The 15,413-nt window shown below is 49.5% G+C and overlaps 1 long non-coding RNA gene across 1 annotated transcript; it reads left to right on the forward strand.

The window, feature by feature from the left end:
• Positions 1-1,169: 1,169 nt before the first annotated feature.
• LOC116453691 lies at positions 1,170-13,490 on the forward strand. Its single transcript, XR_004243904.1, has 4 exons — positions 1,170-2,811; positions 2,929-3,106; positions 12,238-12,275; positions 12,653-13,490. It is a non-coding gene; the product is annotated as an uncharacterized LOC116453691 (long non-coding RNA).
• Positions 13,491-15,413: the final 1,923 nt, after the last annotated feature.

Consider the following 15,413-nt stretch of genomic DNA (forward strand, 5'->3'; position numbering starts at 1 on the left):
TCCACCTGAAGGCAGGGACAGCACCCAGCAGGGATGGGGGAAAAGTAGGAAAAGCTTTTCCAGCTTTAGGCTGTATCTGTCTAGATCCTTCTGTGGTGATGCACTGAGAATCTGTGGAAAATCCTGGAATATTGGCTTTAATACCCAGCGCCAGGTGCACGATTCAAGCATTGGAAGGGGCTGCCCAGGGCATGGAGGAGTCCCCATCTGTGGAGGGATTTAGGTGTAGATGTGGCACTTGGGGACGTGGTTTAATGGTGGCCTTGGCAGTGCTGGGGGGTTGTTGGACTCCATGGTCTTAAAGGCCTTTTCCAACTGGAATGATTTTATGATTTCTGTGCTTTGAGTGGTCTCTCCCCTTCAGCATAAAGTGAGAGAAAACCGTGGCACAAACACTTGGAATGAGAGTTTCTGATTCTGCTTCAGCCAGGAAGGAGAAATTCCGTTTGTCCCATCCCTGGCACCCCAATTCCTCTCGGAATCCCTGTCCTGATGCAGCCTCTGCCCTTCCCACCAGCCCTGGCTGCTCTGAGCGCACCCAGCATCACCTTCTCCATCCCCCAAAACCTCCATCCAAGTGCCCATTTCTCAATCCCTCACGACCCAAACCCCTGCAGGGCGCTGTGAACAGTCTGCCTCGTGGTTTATTAGCTCAGGGCTGCTGACAGATCCACAGGGAGCCTGGACCACGAGGGGAGTTTGGGCTGGAAAAGCCGCCGCGCGTCGCAGGTGCTGCCGAACGGGGTGCCCTGCATCACCTTTCTGGTCACAGCTCCTGGTGCTGTGTTTCCCTTTGGAGATTTACGTGCACGTGGAGGGGGTGTGGAAAGTCTTGGAAAAAAGAGGAATTGGCACGGGGATGGGATGCAGATGTTCCAGCTGTGAGCCCGTGTCAGCACAGAGCTGAGCAGCTCTTTGTGGCTGCCCCACCGTGCAGTCCCGCTGCAGAAATCTCCCTCACCCAGCAACTTCTCAGCTAAACTCGTTAAAGAAACTCAGAATCCCAGGCCTGAGTGGGAATGCTTATCGGGATGTTCCCAGAGATGTGCAGCAGCGGCACCTTGGCTGCTCAGAAGTCATCTTGGCCGTGTCACCTGGGATCTTATCCTAATTATTATCATGTGACTTATTTTCCCAAGCCAACATATAGATAACGAGGATCAGGGAAAGGAGAGGGAACGGCTTCGTTAATGCTCTGTAGGGATGATGATCCCAGCTTCTGGCTGGGGGGAGCTTTGCCAGCAGAGAGTAGAAAAGTTGGATTTCTGGGGCCGAGACATTCCCTCTTTCCTCTCTTTTTTAGGCAGGAATGAATAATTGTGTGTCCTCCTGTCTGTGATGATATTTTGGTAGGTGACCAAGGCTTGCAGAGGTTGCTGGGGTGGTTTTGGGCCATGTCCTGGCTGTCCCAGGTCTTCAGCACCACAAAGCCACCCCTGGGCTGGGGCCACCACCCACCCTCGGGTTTGGGGCTGGAGCCGTCGTGTTCCACGGGTTCCACCTGAGGCCATAAATCAGCGCAGGGCTGGACTAAAGCTCAGCTTGGATTCCCTGGCAGTTCTGCTGTTTGCACTGAACCTTGCAGAGGTTTGGATGTGAGCTGGAGATTTATGGGTGTTTGCAGAGCCCACGGTTCCAGGTCACAGCTTGGACTGAGGCATTTCCAGGGAATCATTGCTTCCCTCGGCGTCTTTGGTGGCCTCGTCTGGAGCGAGGCTTTGCGAGGAAAATGCGCCCAGGGCTTATCTCCCTGCTGAGTCCCCTTGTGAGGGGTGAGAGGCTGGGTAAAACAGCCCAAAAATGCTGATACAAACATTGCCCAGGAAAAATGGGATGTGTCCTTTATTGTGGCTCCGTGTGGGAGCCTTGATGGAATAATCCTGGGCAGCTCATGAGGGGAAAGTGAAAATTGAGGTGGAATCCAGGGTTTATTTTCCTTTTCTGATCCCAAAACATGCAAACAGGAGCTACAGAAACCCCAGCTCTGCATCCAAAGAACCGGGCTGAGACGATACTGGTGATATCTCCCAAAAATCCCAAGCCAGGGCAATCCCTCCCTCAGGAAAGGGGACTGGAATGCCCTGTTGGACACAGCTGCCATCTGAGCCACCTCCTGCTGTCCCTGCTGCCATGTGCCAGCCCACGGACACATCCCTACGTGCACAGGCACACGTGTTCTCAGCCCAGCCTATCCCAAATCCGCTCTGGGATTGGAGCTGGAGCCATAACAATATGGCAGTAAAAAATAATGAAATGCCATCATAAAAAAAAAAAGATGTGGAAAAGCAATTCTTTATTTATACCTTGGGAACTAGGAATAATACACCTGTTTCGTGGGGGTGGCTGGCACAAAGCTGGCATTGCAGAGTGGTACTTAATAATTTTTTACCACACTTTATAGGCTCTTTCCTGCAATTAATGCTAAATAAAATCAACATTTCTCCAACTGGAGTTTCTGGCTCTCATTAACTCCCTTTTGGCCATTCAGCATCTCCTTCCCTCTCAGTATCTTTTCTTGTTTTGTGTTTCTCTTGTACATTTTTCTTTGCTCTTCTCCTCTCGTGAGCACTGCTGGCAGCTTCAAAGCGCAGGAGCTGGTTTTAATGGAATTAGCTGAGATTAGGCGCAGGATCCTTCCTTCTCCAGGTGGAACAGAGGCTCCTACCAAGGGAAGGATGATTCCAGAGCCATGAGAAGGGGAGGCGGCAGCTGGAAGGGCAACAAAGCAGCTTGAACCATGAAAAAACCTATGGAAAACCTGATGGATGGCCACGGAAGAGGAAGGCTGGAAATTTAGACTCATCCTCCCAGGTGAACTCATAAATGAAGGAATGTGTGAAGCAAAATGTTGTTGATGGTGCTGGGAGGTGATTTTGGGACAAAAAATTAATTAATTCAGTCCTGAATTAATTGGCTTTGTTTGTTTAGGAAGGAGAAACTTCCAAGAATGAGAAGTTCTCGGTGGGGAAGTGTTGGTGCAGCTCTCAGCAGACGGGAATCCTCTTCCCACATTTTCCCTCCCTCCTCAAAATTCCAGCTGATTTCAAACGATGAGATTTCAACACTTGCCAGGGGATGACAATCCCTGCAGCAACACTGGCAACAGGTAGGAGGGAAATTCTGAAAGAATAGAAATCTTCTTTCGGGTCCATTTTAGGATTTCACGTCTTTATATTAAAAATATCAGGTGGAAATGCCCCCAGGTTGGTTGATTCTTTCTCTGTTACTTCACTTGATCAGGCCCCAAATAACACCTCTTAATTCCCACCCCAAAAAGAGAAGAGGGAGAGTTTTTTGCTTTATGAATCCCTCCCTTTTGTTTTTTAAATCGCACATTTTCTGGCTTTACTTTCCATTCTCTTAAAGAAAGAGAAAAAAAACCCTCCTGACTTTTCACACAAATATTTTGGATTAAAAACTCCGCCTCTTAAAATCTCCTGTCTCAAAATGTGTGGATTTATTACTAATAGCACTGAAATTATTTCATATATTTAATATTTATTCAAGTAGATAAAGTGAGCTGGGAGAGTATTAAAAAGGCAGGAATTTCCCTGTGCCGGTGAACTTCAGGTGAGAAAGCAGCAGGAGAGGAGCAGCCCAAGGATGAGCACGCAGAGCCTGAACCCAGCATCTCCAGGGAATTTGGGATGGTGTGGGGAGCCCTTCCCAGCCTCTCCTGAGTTCCATCCACAGAGTTTTTCCTTCTTGTCCTGGGTTGCAGTGTATTCTATTCCCATCCTCATGAGCTGTTGAAATCAGGAGGGGCAGTGTCTCCTTGCCTCCTCCCCCCAGACCATCTTTCTGTTCATGGCCCATCATTGTCCTGCCGCCTGACTCAGAGATAACTCCCTCCGGACTATCTTCTGTTAATGAGCCTAATCAACACTTGGCCTCATGACTCATTACCCCATTGAGAGATGCTCCACCCAGAGGGAGGAACCCAGCATCCCATCCTGGATATAATCTGGGATTCTGAACACCAGAGAAAACCCTTTCCACTGGATTTCCAGAGGACAGGAGCTACACAGCCACCACTGGACCTTCTGAGGAAGAGCAGACCCTTTTTCTACAGGATCACTGCTTCAGAGGGCTGCAGCCACCATTCTACCAGACTGCTACCACCACCCTGACTAACTGGGTGTCAGGTTGCATCTTGACTCTGTCAGTTTGAACCAGTGTTTTCTTTGAGTTTTTCCTTTTCTTTAATTTCCCCATTAAATTGTTATTCTGACTTGGTGCCTCCCACTGGTTTGTTTTCAAACTAGTACACTTCTTTAATCAGGAGCAGTTGCTCACAGGCCTCGGGTGGCGGGAGGGCTTTATCTGCCATCCCACTCCGCTGGGGGAAATGGGACCCGCATGGGATCAGCTGAGGGATGAAATCTGGAGGGATTACTGGGGAGGAGAGAGGCCACGAGGAGTGGGGAGCTGTGCCTGCTGCCGAGAGCCTTCTCCCTCTCTCCCTCTCCCCTCCCAGCTCCAGCTCCGTGATGAGAAGGCGCTGTCAGGAATCTGGGATTTATGTGGATCACGGCGCGGCCAGACCTGGCATCAGAGAATTGGATGCACGTGTGGCTCCTGCGGGATGATCCGTGGGCAGGCTCACGGCACTGAAACACGATGGAGGCTCTGGAGGCTCTGGCTCGGATCTTTTCCCATTTTTTCATCCATTACCTGCTGGCAGCTCCTCATGGATGGTGCTGGCACCTCCAGGGCTCCTGGGTGCTCCTTTTGGATGGTTCCTCCACGGGCAGTGGCTCAGGAGTGCCTGGGTGGTGCCCTGTGGTGGCAGGTGACCAGGGACTCCTCCTTGACCACAGATGAGCCACACCAGGCTCCCCTGGTCATTCCCACATTGGGCATTCCCACATTGGGCATTCCCACATTGATCATTCCCAGGTCAATCCTTCCCCTTTGCTCCATGAAACGCTTTCCATTTGTCCCTTGCTGAATTGTCCCTGTGAGTTTTTTCAGGCCCTCACTCCAATTTTTTGAAGCTCAGACTAAAGGCCTGATTTTGGCAGTGTTTTTAGGAATTTTCTTCCTTGGATTCCGCTGGAGTTTCCCCATCTCCAGCACGGGGCTGACTCTTAATTGCCCATTTGCAGCGCATTTCCACACACGTGGCCGGGAAGTGCTGCGTGAAAAACCCAGGCATTGTTATTATGAAACCTTCAGGAACAAAATTAATGGATTCATAAACTCCAGAGTCATTAAACCAAACCTGATGTGGATGGAAGAGCCCAGAGCTGAGCAAACCTTGAGCAAACCCAGATTTTCCCGAGGAAACACAAACTGGCTTTAATCAGCAGGGCCAAATCACTTTTGTTTCCTGAGGTTTCTTTTCCCCTCCCGTCCCCTTTTCAATGTTGGGGATTGCAGGAGAGCCCTTTGGCCTGAGGTGAAGAGGGGAACGCTGCCCATCTCTTCATGAAGATTTTAAAAAACAACAACAAACTGCTCTGTTTGGCCTGGCCAGCTCTCGAGCTGCTCTCAGGATCTCAGCCAGCCTTTCTCAACATGATCCCGTGGTTAAAGCACTGCTGGTTGTCCCTAGGTTTGGGATCCCTTGGGTTTATCCCCACCAGAAGGTGAGAGAGGCTTCACCATCACCTCCCTTCCTTTTTTTCCTTCTGCCTCCCCAACGCTTCTCTCTTGCAGGTTGGCATCGAATTCCTGACAGGAAATATTCCAGGTGGTAAATCCCTGTGGTGGGATTCATCGAGGGCAAGGAAAACGGAACTTCCCTTCTCACTTTGCTTTCCTCACACCAAATCCAAGCCCCTCTCTGGGGTGAAGAAGGTGGAAGCTCCAGTCCAGGAGGAAAAGCTGGGAGAAAGTGATCCTTGCTAAGGAACACCTCGTTTTTAGGGTGTTTAGGGAAAGCTCTGACGCCTGCTCACGAGTTCGTGGCAAGTACTAAATTTAGTGCCACGGCTGCAGTGCCGTGTGTGGGGGAGGACTTTCAGATGACGCACGGATCAGCCTCATTCCTTATGGGAAACTTCCAGCCTGTGCCACTTTCACTGTCTGGAACAAATGAGCACCTCCTGGTGATGCCATCAGCCCATGGGAGCAGCAGCCAGAGCTGGAGATGTTCTTGGAAGCCGTAGGAGTGTGGGATTGTGTAACCCGCTGGCAAAGGTGTGTGTATCTCTCAATCTGTTGTATCCTGCTCCAGGTTTAGGTCCAGATCAGCAACAGGATTTAGTCACCCGGTAATTCCTTTGGAATGTCGATGTGCAATTACATCTTGTCCTCAGCTGAGTCCATCCTTTTTAATTTATCACTGGCAAAGACCGAGCAGAAAAACTTGGAGTAACTTTTGAGCAGCTGCCGGTTCCTGGGGGTGCTCAGACCTTCAGTTTTCAGCTCAGTTGACCAATTTATAAATTCTAAATGTGCTGATCTTACACCCAGATCTAAGCCAGAGATAAAAATGGCACTGTCACTGCACTGTCACCAAGGGCTTCCAAATGGGAGGGGCAGAGCCCTGAAGAAATTCCCTTCTAATGTGGGTTGAGATGGTGACAGTGACCCAGGAAAGCTGGAAAGCTCCAGATTCTTTGGCCAGGTGAGATGTCCCACTGATCTTGGAGGGTCTCGCACTTGGGTGAGACTCGGAGTCCCCTCGGCCCAAGGGATGAGTGAGTGGCTGGATTCTCTGCAGGAGATCCATCCAGGGCTCTTGGACCACTGCAAATTGAGGAATTGTTGAGGTTGGAGAAGACCTCTAAGATCAAGTCCAACCATCAAATGCTTTACAGAACTGTAAAATATTTTTAGCAACCTCATTTAAACCACTCCCTCTGATGCAAATCAGTTAAAACATGACCATGACATAGAACAACCAGGTAAGAGACCACAGTGTACTGGTTTATACTGGTTTATACTGGTTTATACTGGTTTATACTGGTTTATATTGGTTTTGAGGGCAGTTTTATCGCCTGTTCAGTGGTGAATGCTGAGGGCACCATGGCAGCTCTGGGACTGTTTTTTGGGAGCTGAGGATGATGAAGCCCCAGGGATAACTGGATTTTCGGATGATGTTCCCATGGCCTCACTCGCAGGTGTTCTCCAGATGAACTCATGGAGTGCCGCATCGTCAGCACCACCAGACACAATTCCTTGAGGCTCTGGTGGCATCACCCAGGGATTTGTCCCAGCTCAAGTCCCCACATGCCTCATCCAGCGTGACTTGGGCGTTACTCACCGTGTTTATTTTCCGTCCAACCCCTGGCGCACAGAACCAGCTGTGCCAGCTCCCAGATCCATCTGAACAGCATGGAACGGACTTCCCATGGGCTTGATATGTGAGCTCATGGAAGTCCTTCCCAAAGGCTGGAATTAGGGGCGGCCACGCCCGCCTCGCACAGGTTGGGCTCGCCAAGGCTTGTTGGGCTCTGAACCCCTGGTAGCCGGAACTGTTTCATCCATGAGGAGCCAAATCCATGGATGGAGACTGCTGGCAGGCTGTGGGATCACACAGAACAGTCCTGACCGCCGGCTGGGTGCTGCTCTCCCATCCCATCCCATCCCATCCCATCCCATCCCATCCCATCCCATCCCACATTCCCATCTCCTCCTCCCAACCATGGGCTTGGAGGTGACTGCCATGAAATATTCCTGGAGGGAAAGCACCCTTTGCACAATTCCTTTGGCCAGGAGCATTTTCTGTTCCATAAAAAATCAGTCTCTCCAAATAGAGTAAAATTTCCTTTTCCCATTGCTGTGGCTTCCAGCAGCATAAACAGGAATGGATCCTTTTTTTAGGTTCTTCTTTAGGTTCTTGTTTGGTGGAATGACAAAAGAAAATTGTGAAGAGTTCGAAGCATCTGGGAAAAATTTTCACGTGTTAAAAGAAAAAATTCAAATTGGAAGGACATTTCCAAGACAACATGGGAGAATGGAGTATCTGGGAAAATTTTCACTTGTTAAAAAAAAATCCTTCTGTTTGGAAGGACTTTTGCAAGAGAATATGGGAAAATGGAATATCTGCTCCACCTGAAAAGGAATTGCCTCTTTAATTGACAAGAGGCAGAGAGGAAACTCTTCTTGTTTAAACTCAGCCCAAACCTGCAGCTCATAAACTTCTTGTCAATCCCACGCTTGTGGTTCCTTTTTGCTTTTCATCTTCCAGTCTGGTTTTTATCCCTCTTTTGTCATTCCCAACTCCGTTTCTGTTCCATGGAGGTGGTTGGATTTTCAAATCTTGGGTCATCTTGCATCCAGAATCTGTGTCCTTGCCCCAAAACATCCCGGATTTATTTGGATATTTCAGAGGCTGTAGCTTTCTTTGCTCCAAGTCACCCAGAATTTTGGGCTGGTCCAAGCTGGAATTGCCCATTTCCAGGTGAGATATCCCAGGAGATCCAGACAAAACTCCCACAGCCTTCAGAAGATGATGAGGACGCTTCCACTTAAAGTCTTAGAAGTGGAAACAAATCCTGCATTTCCTTGAAATCGATTTTTTAAACTCTGCCTTTCCAGAAAAAAAAGAAAATAAAGGTAGGGATGAGGCAGAGCAGGATGTTAAATACCCAGCCTACGTCAGCCAGGAGCTTGCTCCTAATCAGCCCATCCACCTGGAATTCCCAGGGGCAAGGAAGGAGCCTGTGGGAACAGGTTGGGACAGAGCGGAGCCGTCCGGGAGCAGAGCTGCCACCCAACCGCAGGGCTGGAAAAGTGCCTTGGGAGCCACTTGTGAAATGTGTCCTGTGTGATCCAGCGGCCCAGAAGTGGGATGGAAATGCTCATTCCATGAAAATCCCCCTCCTCACCGTGGCACGTTTATTATCCCAACTGACTCGCAGCACCCGGCGCTGAATTCCCGCTTGGAAATGGGATCGGCACTGGGAATTTTCCACTTCAGGACAGACTTTATAATAAATAATTTCAGAAATCATAAATAGCAGCAGGATTAGATCACTGGAGCTCAGGAACTCGCTTGAGTTTAAAGAATGGTGTGGAAACGAGGATTTTTTTGGATGCTGCATCCTTCACCCCCTGTCTGTGCTCCTCTCCTGCCATAACTCAATTATCGCTCAGAAGAACTTCTGCTTGGTCCAAAAAAAAAGGAGAAAAACCCCAATTATAATAAATCCACTGCAGTGTTTTCCATAAAGTTGGCCAATAACGAAGCAAAGAGCAGGGAAAAAAAGGTAGATATTGAATTCTTACTAAAACTTGGCGAGAAATAACCTTTTATTGTCAACTTTTTTTCATTTCCATGCCCAACTTGGCTGCTTGGGCCAAACTCCGTGCCAAGTTTCTCTCGTGTGTTCTTTCCCTGTGTGTTCAAAACACTTCAAAAGCTGCCCCCCAAAGGGTTCTGTGGAGGTTTTGCATGGACAAGGCTGGAGGAGCCTGGATTTGAGGGTGAACATGATGGAGTTTTATGGATATTTATGGATAGTTTTGGCTTGTGCTTTTTTCTGGCTTTTTTTCTTCCCCCTGCCCTGTCCCCCACCATGGCAAGGTCTCCAGAGGGGCTGTGCTGACAGATGCAGCTGGAGACAGCCACGTGATGTTAACATAAACTCCTCTGGCAGCTTGGAGAGGCACCAGGAATAGCTCTGGGAATTTTTTGGCTCTGCTTGGTGCCCGCGGTGGCATCTGCCAGGCGCCCTCAGCTCTGCGTGGGCACAGCCCTGGCCCTGCAGGCTGGGACACCCTAAAAGTGTCCCGTTGTGTCTGGGCACACCCAGGGTTTTTAATCTCCAAAAAAAAAGCCCAAACCGAATGGTTTTGGGCTAATAAGCCACCCCTCAAAACAGTTCCTGCCATTCTGGCTCATCGGCATCACCCAGCCACCGCTTGCGTGACGTTGGGGTTGCGATAAAATAAATCTGCTTCTCTCTTTATGCTTTAAAGGTCTTCTCTCTTGGATTCCCTCACTGAAAGCATCACTTTGCAATGAATATAAAGACCAAGTCTCACTAATTTTCTCTTTTGCAATAATTTCATTTTAAAGAGGAAAAAAAATTGATTTAAAAGTTTGATCCCACTCTTCTCGTGTTGTGCACTTTCAGTCTGCACTGCTCTGCGTTTGCCTCAGAGATGTTTAATTTCTCTCTTTTTCCTGTTCTGTTTCACTGCATGTTTTGGTTTTTCTGAAGCCCTGCAATGTTGTTTTTGGGGTGAGTTGCTGTGGCGTTACCTGAAATAATCTGAAATATTGCAGGCACAAAGACAACACTGAAGTGAGGGCAAGTCTGGCCCATCTTTTATTTCCTTTTTGTATTTTGCCCTATAAGAAGGTAAAACTTTTGGACTCCCTGATGCTGCAACTGCTCATAAATCCATTTAATTTCATTCTGCGGCAGCACGCGAATGCAGCTCCAACACAGAAGTATCAGCTCTCCTTTTGAATGGAATTAAAAGCTAAAAAAGGAAATAAAAGTGCCATTTCCAAACCTTGCCCAGTTTTCTCTCAGCATCTTGCGACAGCAGAAACATCTTCTGAAACCCAACCCCAAATGATTTAGGGGTGAAAGTGGCATGAGGGAGGAGCCCGGGTTGGCCACGCGTGGCAGGAGGTGATGGAGACAACTGGGAGATGGGGTCTTTGCCTTTTTGGGATTGCCCCGTTCCCACAGGCCTGTTTTCCCTCTGCTGGCGATGGATTTGCTCTCCCTTAGCATTTTTCGCTCTGCTCTGTGCCCTGCTGGAGTCTGTGGGGTCATCAAATGTGGGGCAGAGCGGGGAGGCCTCAGAAGAGAAGTGACGGAGCCCAAACGGAGCGAGGGGAGGGGAGGGAAGGTCGTGCTCGGCACGGCGCTCCCAGATGGCTCATTATGGGACCATGTGGCACAATCCAGGCTCATCCCAGTCTGTTCTCCTGCCATGAAACCCTCCCGGGGCTGCTGAGCCCCCGAGAGGCTCCGGCTGCGCTCTGGGTGACGTTCACACGTCGCTGACCCCGCAGAAGCCTCGGAATCGTCGCAGTTTCAAGGCTGGTGCTGTAAATTAAAAGTTTCAGTGCAAAGCTCGGGGTGGGGTGGAGATCCAACCAACTCTTTGGAGTTTTCCAGGTCCCTCAACCCCGACTCCCCAGGTTTCCAGATGATTCCAGAGGGCAGAGGGACATTCTGGGGGTGTCACCTTGCAGGAGTGAAAGCAAATCACCAAAAACTCTTCCCTATGGATCACTCCTTCCCTTTCCCCTGCTCAGGGATCCCACAGAAAGGCCGAATCAAGGGACTGAAGGATTTATACTGGAAACAGATCCCCACGGATCAGGGCTTGAACAACACCTCCATCCCCGCCTGACCTTTCACAGTCTCCATTTCCTGCCCAACGACTCCAAGGAAAATAGAGCAGCTCCTTGGTATTCCATGGAAATCTGCTCCAAACTTGTCAAAACACCCCCCCACGCCCCTCAGCTGCCGGGGACAAGACCTCTGCAGTAGTTTCCAGAGCCCCCGTGCAATTACTCCCATTTGAAATTAGCTTTAATTGGCGCGTGTGAGCCACAGAAACATTGCCCCGCTCTCTGAGCGAGACCCCGTGATTAAGAGTCACCCCCTAATTGCAGCTTTGCTGGGGGGCTGTGCTGGGTCAGCTGTGGGGGGAGCGAGGGCAGCAGAGGGTGCTGGGTGCTGAGAGTGGAGGTGGCACTGCACATCAATTAGGGGCCATCAATTAGGGGGGGGACGCTTTGGGGTGCAAACTTTGGAGGGGATTTAATTACCCGGCCAGATGTTTTAATGCCAGCTCCTCGCCCGCTGCCCTGCCTGCAAACCCTGAACTGGTGGAGATCCTGAGATTAAAAAATCCCTGTCTACAATTTAGAGTGCATTTGTTGGGTTGTTGGGGGATTTTCTGCAGGATTTGAGCATCCTTTTGCCACCAGAGAGACGATCCAGGTAAGTTTTTAACCCTTTTAATGAATTTAATTACCTGGCCAGACGTTTTAATCCCAGCTTCTCGCCCCCTCCCCTGCCTGCAAACGCTGCCTTGGTGGAGTTCTTGAGATGAAAAAGTCTTTTGTAGAATTTAGAATGAACTCATTGAGTTATGGGCTTGGGTTTTTTTTTTCAGGAATTGAGCATCCTTTTGCCCTCAGAGAGATGATTCAGGTAAACTTTTATAGCTTTTAGGGGATTTCATCACCTGGCCAGATGGTTCGATCCCAACTCCTCGACCCCTCGCCTGCCTGCAAACCCTCCTGAGATTAAAAAATCCCTTTGTACAATTTAGAGTGAATTTGTTGAATTTTTTGGGTTTTTTTTTCAGGATTTGAGCATCCTTGTGCTACCAGAGAGACGATTCAGGTAAACATTTAGTTTTTAGTGAATTTAATTATCTCACCAGATGTTTTAATCCCAGCTTCTCATCCCCTGCCCTGCCAGCCAATGCTGCACTGGTGGAGATTCTGACATTAAAAAGTCTTTTGTAGAGTTCAGAATGAACTCGTTGAGTTACGGAGTTTTTCTGCAGGGATTGAGCATCCTTTTGCCATCAGAGAGATGATCCAGGTAAACTTTTAAACCTTTTAATGAACTTAATTACTTGGCCAGGTGTTTTAATCCCAGCTCCTCGCCCCCTCCCCTGCCTGCAAACCCTGAACCAATGGAGATTCTGAGATGAAAAAGTCTTTTGCAGAATTTAGAGTGAACTTGTTGAGTTTTTCCTGGGGTTTTTTTTGCAGGAATTGAGCATCCTTTTGCCATCAGGGAGACGATATTGGCTCATTTAGGACTCTTGTGATGGGATTGCACTGAATGAGAATGAGCAGGGGGGTCAGGGAGGGTGCAAGACTGGCGAGGGAGAGCTGAGCTGGTGTGAAACGCTCCGAGCCCGATGCCAACTGCCAGCCCCGTGCCAGCAGCTCCTGTCAGGAGCATCCCGGATGCTGCAGCAGATTTTCCAGGGTTTTTTTGCGGATTGACCCAATGTTCCTGTTGGCACAAAGCCTTGGAAGAGCAGCTAAAAGCGGCGCCACTGAACAATCCTGATCTGCTCCAGATTCGAGAGAGAAAGAAAATCTGTGCACCCAGGAGAGGGGAAAATGGGGAATGAGCTCTGCCTGCAGATCCGTGAGAGCACCTTCTAGTGGGGAAGGAACCTGGCAGCACCAGGAGGAGTTTCCCTGTCATTCCTGGCCTGTGGTTTGGACTTGGTGGGAAATCCGGGTGTGCACGTGCCTGGAAAAATCCCATTTTTTGACAATTTAAGGCCCTGAGCAAACCCACAACCCAAACCAGGGGAGGCTCCGACTGTTCTTTGTCACTGCTCCAGCTGGATGGATTTTATTTTCAACAATTCATCCCGCTCCCAGTCGCTTTTGTTCCCTTCTGGCCTCGTCCTGCTCCCAGGTGGGAGAACGCTCCCAGCTTTTCCAGGCACGGGCTCCAGGGTTGGGAGCAGCCAAGCAAACAACGAACCAAGGCTGTTTAGGAAGGTTCAGCACGTGGAGAGGAGCCCAAGTTTCCATGTAAAGGCCTGAACGGGACAAGCGTGACGTGAAACACATGGAAAATATGGAAAATGTGGAATAAGTCATAAAATTATAAATAAAACAAATACAATAAAACGGGAATGCAGTTTTACCCGTAATGATTTGTGTTCCTAGTAACCCAAAACTCCCTCACCTTTGGAAAATTGTGTGTTTTTCCAAGGGGGAGCTGCCTGCAGGTACTGGGAGCTTGGCTCAGGGAAGGGCTGGAGCATTCCCAGGAAAGCTGCCCCCCGCTCAAGCCCTGCCTCTGACAGTGACTCGCATCGTGATGTCAGGAAAAATCACTTCATCAAGCCGTGTTTGGAGTTACAGCAGGAATTTTGGCCAGGAATGAATCTTGGCTTGTTCTGGGGAGAGAGATTTGCCTGAGGGGTGAGCCAGGAGGGCTTGGATTTTCCCTGGATTTTCTTGGTTGCTCCCTGAGTGTGCTCTCCCCGTGATGCTGCGGGTGCTGGTGGGATGGGGACTCCAGGGAACACTGGCAGGTTCTGGATTTCATATTTTGGGGTGGCCTGCAAATCCCTACTTCTGTCAAACACTTGTGCAGAGACTCCTTAACAACTCCAGGATCTTTCCAGTTCCAGGGAGGAATTCACAAAATCTAACTCTGAAAAGGAAATAAAAATGGTTTGTCTGCTTTGTGGCGCTTTGAAACAAGGGGACCTTGATGACCTTAAAGGTCTTTTCCAACCTTCATGATTCCATGGTTCCATGATGCTCCATCCATAGCTAGAGTTGAAGGATAGATAACCTCATCAAATTAATGACATTTATTTGTAATTAATTTGAGGCCTTTTGTGGCCCAAGGACCAACAGGGCACCTGTAGGAAAAGCCAGTAGGACACAAGGAGTGATGGAGCTGGGCTTGGCTCCTCTGATCCTTCATCCCAATTAATTAAGGGCCAATTAAGATGTGCTCTGTCGGGAAAGGCTTTGTCACAAGCTGGGAATGGGGTTTAAATCCCTGACTTTCAGCTGGAGGAATTTCTATCCAAGTGGGATCATTAAGAAGGGCAGGAGAAGCCTGGAGGGGTGTCCAGAGTCATCGGGAGAAGGGAAGTAAAAGCCGAATTATATGAAATTACAGAATCATGGAATCATGGAACGGTTTGGGTGGGAAGGGACCTTGAAAATCATCTCATTCCATGGGCAGGGACACCTTCCACTATCCCAGGTTGCTCTGGGCACTTCCAGGGATCCAGGGGCAGCCACAGCTTTCCTGGGAATTCTATTCCAGGGTGCCCCACCCTCCCGGGGAACAATTTCCTCCCTGAAGTCCCATCCACAGCTTGGAAAAGTTCCCTTTGCTACCGGCATGATTCCTTTTGCTGTGCAGGCACCAAGAGGCAAAGCAGGGCAGGAAGAGCAGGAGCACCCATGGATCACTGCCGTTATTCCAGCGGAAGGAGCTGAATTCCCATTTCCCTGCATTTTTAGGGCCGATGTGGCCCTGCCTGGCCGGTGATGGTGCAAAATCCCTGCATGTGCCAGGCCTGGGAGCTGTCAGTGCAGGAGCTGGGGCCTTTGCCAGGGAAGTCAGCTCGTCCCCTTTGTTTATTGTGCGGAATCCCGATAAAAGAAAGCCTCGGGAAGGGGGAAAAATCCCTGTTTGTGGTGTGAAATGAATGTTCCTGTCTGGGCTCCGGGAGGCAGCCGGGAGGAGCGGCTGGGCTGTCCCTGCTCCACAAATCCGAGTGATTGTGCTGCATCCCGGGCTTTGCTGGGAGAGGGCCAGCCCCCCTGGGTCCCCCCAAGGGACCCCTGTTATGGGAATTTTGAGGCGTCTCCTGCTGGGCAGAGGAGGATGGGAATGCTCCCCACTGTGATTCCTGGAAAAGGCAGGCCTATGGAAGTGGGATTTGCAAACCAGCATTGCCCCAGAATTCTGAAAAGATCCCAATCTCCTGTTCTTCTGCTGGAAAGGTGCTGCACGTTGGAGCTGTTCCTGGAT

Source organism: Corvus moneduloides, chromosome 19, assembly GCF_009650955.1.
Source record: "Corvus moneduloides isolate bCorMon1 chromosome 19, bCorMon1.pri, whole genome shotgun sequence".
Classification (NCBI taxonomy): domain Eukaryota; kingdom Metazoa; phylum Chordata; class Aves; order Passeriformes; family Corvidae; genus Corvus; species Corvus moneduloides.